The sequence below is a fragment of the Oryzias melastigma genome, linkage group LG17, assembly GCF_002922805.2.
Source record: "Oryzias melastigma strain HK-1 linkage group LG17, ASM292280v2, whole genome shotgun sequence".
NCBI lineage: Eukaryota > Metazoa > Chordata > Actinopteri > Beloniformes > Adrianichthyidae > Oryzias > Oryzias melastigma.
The window spans coordinates 16,598,667-16,603,548 of record NC_050528.1 but is presented as its reverse complement, the minus strand read 5'-3'; the positions used below and the strand labels follow the sequence as shown (position 1 = coordinate 16,603,548).

Genomic DNA, 4,882 nt, shown 5'->3' with positions numbered 1-4,882 from the left:
TTCAAGATAGTTGAGTCTTTTTCAAAAATAATTTTATTAGCTTTTTTTGATAATTTTTCAGAGATTTTTTACAAGAACTAAAAATGCAGAAAAAAACAACCTGATCAGCGATTAGAAACTGACAAAAAAAAACAAAAAACAAAATACAGTTTTAAAGAAACTACAGTAAAACACAAAGAAAAATTCAGGTTGTTCATGTTTTGCATCACCACAAACAAATATTAACTCATCCTGTGTCATGGCTACAGAACACGTAGCGACCCAGACGCTGGAACCCAGAAGAACACAGCAGGAGGCGAGCGTGGTAGATAAAGGATTTAATAGTGATGCGAGGAGGTAGTAACTTGAACAGGGCAAGAAGTGGGCTCCAAGCAGGAAGTCGAGGCTGGAGGCGTCACCGGTTGGTTCCTCGGAGAGGGAGATAGCCGTCTTGGGAGCAGGACCGTGGAGCAAAGGCAGAGGCTCGTGGTGTGACCGTGGAGAGAGGATCCAACTGGGAATCCGGCAGAGACAGACAGCAGCGACCACTCGTGGTAACAGATTCCTGAGGGTGAGTACGAAAAAGGGATTAGACAGAGTCTCGTCAAAAACGTGGCAAGACTGTGACATAGACGAGGTGACCAACTATGCACCATCAGGGGCAACGGACTGGCGAAGAATGATGATCCTGGTGCTCCTTAAAAAGGCAGGCGAGGTGATGAGGTGAGTGGTCGCAGCTGGGGTTAATCAGCAGCCAGGTGGAGAGGAGAGGAGAGTGGAGAGGGGGAGGAGACAGACAGAGGCACCATGACATCCTGAATACTAATAAGAATTAAGACCAGACAAAACATGAAGAACTCTGAAATAAGATTCAACTCATCAGCAAATGGAAACTAAAAACAGATTTTTTAATAAAAATTACTTTAAAAAAAATGAAAGTCTCTAAATTTTACTGTGAAACATCCAGCAACAGTCAAAGATTCTGCCCAAACCAATGACTCACATAAAGGACAACTTCAGTCCAAACTGCTGCAGGAGCAACAGAACCAACCAGATACCCTTAATTGGAGAAAAACAACTCACTTACATCATTCCTGACCCACAAACCAACCTCTATTCATCTTCCAGCAAACACAGAAGCCTCCAAACATCTCCCAACGAGCTCCAGCGGACGTTCACAAACCTCCTTCCTGATCTTTAAGAATCTAAAATCTGGGTTTCATTTCTGTTTTTTTTAATTAAAAAAATAAAACAGCCTGACTTGATGTTTGTTCAAATATTTAATTTTACAGAAATGGTTTTATCTTAAACTGCAGCTTATTTGCATCCAAAAGGAATTTAATGTTCATTTTAGTAACTTGGTAGATAAATCTCCATGTTACTTTATTTTTTATACATAGGCAATAACAGGAGACAGAAAACATCCAAACAAAGTCACAGACCTTACCTGGACAACAGGTCGATCCATTCTTCATCCCTCCAGAACCAGGTCACAGAGTCAGCAGTCGAAGCAAAAGTCTCCAGACTTTTCCGTCTCTGGACACTTCCTCCAGCTCCTCTGGGGGGAATCCTGAGGCGATCTCAGGACCTGAAGCAGCTCGTGATCAAAGAACCCATCTGAACCAAAGCCTGTCTGGTTCTGTTTCTAGTTAACCAGATCAAACATAAAAAAAAAACAATTAGACATGTGAACAATACATTTAATTGATTGAAGGCCAAATATTTGCAGTAAGTAGCAAATTAATCCTAAAAGTCTGTAATTTTTCCTTTATTAACAAAATATCAAAGGGTCCTTCATGATTTTATTTTAGCATAAAACATTTTTTCTATTAAAAACTTTAAACAAAGGTTCATGAAGGAAATGTCGTCTCATCTAAAAAGAACATAAAATATCTATAGTAGTATATAGAAAATAAATATGAGTACAATTATGAGTGAAAACTTTACATTTATTGTGTTCTTACTCTCTGAATTATTTTCACAATTAAACGTAGAAACGGAAACAAGAGTGTAAACGTGAAAAACAAATTCAACTTAAGTATTTCTTCAGAAAAACCATTTAAATAAAGAGGAACTGAATGATTTTCTTTCGTTGCAGCAGCAGCAGCTGTTTGAGGCTCCATCAGTCAGGCGGTGGTTCCAGTCATCGTCGCTGCTGCTGCAGCTTCCAGTAATGTTTCTGTGGAAAGACGGCCTCACAGAGGCCGCCTCCTCCTCGCTGTTTTGTGTTGAGTTTTGTGCGTACCTGGAGGTTGTTGTGGTGACTTTCGGCGCAGCAGTGAAGGTCGTCGGAGGCGTTCTTCAGAAAAAAACGGAGCAGAGGCTGCAGAAAAACCCAAGAGAACGCACCACGAACTCCTGACCTGAAGAGAAAGAGATCCAACAAACGTAGATGAAATTGTTGGAGTTTCACAGTGGGAACTGTTGCATCGTGGGAGTTTAAGGTCAATAACAGCAGCAGACAACAGGAAATCCAACTTGGTGTGATTCTATTCTAGCGATTAAGAGCTAAAGTGACACATTTGTTACATACATTTCCGACTGTTGTAGAAGTGGGAGGAGCAAACTGTCTTTAGGTCAATAGGCCCCTCCCACTTTAGATCTCGTTAAAAAAAAAGTAAAATAGATTTTTCTTGTTAAATTGGTGGCATCGTTTTTTCTCTCTAAGCCGTCGACCCCAGAGATTCTCTTCTGTGAAATGTTCACACCTGTTTCTGTATTAGAATGATAAATGGCATTCACTTATTTAGCGCTTTATTACCCTCTTATGCTGCCATTACAGCAAATTTGGACGCAATCTGCGCATCAAATTTGTGTCTGCCACCTCTCCTGGCACACATTTACTGCTGGATGCCTCTCCTAAAACGTCCTGGCTGGCATGGATGATGTTGAGCGAGTGGCTTGGGTTCACATGTTCTGAGAGATCTACATATTCTCCGGTAAGCACATCGCCGTGTCATATTCACCAGATCATTCAAGGCCTTCTCACTCCTGCAGCAGGACCCTGCCAGACTCTTGGTGGAAAAGCTTGCTAGCTCTGCTGGACACTGGGTGGCGGACCCTGGAAAGCAACCCTTCTAGCTTTGCCAGACCCTTAGAGTCGGGTCTCGCTAGCTCAGCTGGATCCTGGGGGGCAAAGCTCGCTAAACTACCCTTACTTTGGGTGGCAACCTTTCTAGCTTTGCTGGGCGGCAAAGCTTGCTAGCTTTGTCAGACTGGGCGATGGAGCTCACAAGCTCTGCCAAACCCTGGGAGGCAGAGCTTGCAAGCTTTTCCTGAAATTGGGTGGCATTGTTCGCTAGCTCTGCCGGAACCTGGGCGGCAGCACTCACTAGCTCGCTACACTGTCCATTGGGTGGATGGCTAGCGTACTAGCTCGATAGCGCTAGCTCCATGGGCTCCGAGATAGGCTGCCAACCTGTCCTGGGTGTATCTCACCTTTGCCCCAAAAGTTACTTGGACAGTCTCCGGCAAACCCCCATCCCCAGCAGGTTAAGAAAACTGATGAAACTTTGGGACAACAATCCCAGCATCGAGTGTACCACCTCTGAGGGATAGCTACAGTAAATCTGGACCAGTAGGTTCAACTATTAGAATGTTAAACTTGTAACTTGAAAAACCAAATGAAAAGACCACAGACCACAATATGGTTAAGATTAGCCGGCTTATTTAATTGGACATACATAAACAATACAAAGACACATAACATTAAACATAGAAATCCTAATTTGTTTTTAATCTTATAATTTAGGTTAAAAGGATATTTTTCTTTAACCTAGGTTAGCTCTTAAGTTCAATTTTGTTCAACCTTTAAGTTAGGATTAAGATCTATTTTGTTTTTTCTTTTAGTTTCAGTTCTAGTTGTTCAAAGTCTAGTTCTAGTTGATTCAAGTTCACGTATCAAGTTCTAGTTTTGTTTTAGTTCTAAGTTTATTTATTTTATCCCATTCTAAATTAATTTAAGTCTCCTTAATTTCAGTTTTTTTTCTCCATTGCTTTGACCAACAAAACAACAACTCAATTTGCACAATAATACTTTACAGTATTTATGTGAATGGAAATAAAAATAAAATTAAATACATATAACTCAAAGTGATTCAGCAAAAGACTGAATAAAACCCAAAGACAAACTTGTATCTCTTTCCTCGCAACTTCGGCTCAGCAGTGTTCGTGAGTTCGAGTTCGATTGTCCAGAATGCTGCTGTTTGCAGGGGAATGAGGAAAGTTCCTACCAGTTCAAAGTATGAAAATGGTTATCAAGTGTCCAGCAGAGGGCGCTTGGTCGTTTGCTACTTCAAGAGGTTAAGGGTTGGCTCGCCATCTTGTTTTCTTCACGCACATGGATCCCGGATGGAGGAGTCAGTTTTTTCGGCCCAATCTTAATGGCGTATAATTCCAACATAAAATAAACTCAAATAAGTATATTAAAATACAAAAGCAGTCCGTAGGAATAAATAAAAACATGGCAGTTTCGTGTTAACCGAACTCTTAAGTTACGCAGCATGTAATGGCGGATGGAATGTCTGGGAGAAGCTTTCACTGTAACGCGCCAAAACTTCTACAACTTGACCATAAATACATAAAACAACATAAATTCACTGCCATAGTCTGCCGTTTCACAAAATTTACAAAAAATAAATATATATTTAATATATTAATTCCACAAATATTATTTTAACACTCACCAAGTCCCGTTTGGTAAAGAAAAAAATGTTTTTCAGGCCACACAGGTGGAAAAACCAAAAATAACTTCACCACGAGGTAAAAAATGAAATAAATAGGTTTCAAACCTTGATAAATTGCGTTCCTCGTCTTCTCCCTCGGGCTGCGAAGCTTGCAATGAAGGCTACTAGTGATGTGCGAGTCGTGAACGAATCGTTCAAAACTCGCGAGTCACTTTACT

The 4,882-nt window shown here is 40.8% G+C and overlaps 1 long non-coding RNA gene across 1 annotated transcript; it reads right to left on the bottom strand.

Annotated features, from left to right (window-relative positions):
- Positions 1-302: 302 nt before the first annotated feature.
- LOC112144417 lies at positions 303-4,882 on the bottom strand. The gene is made up of 5 exons (XR_002918896.2): positions 4,770-4,882; positions 2,225-2,342; positions 1,427-1,624; positions 633-716; positions 303-544 (listed from the first exon to the last, which is right to left on the bottom strand). It is a non-coding gene; the product is annotated as an uncharacterized LOC112144417 (long non-coding RNA).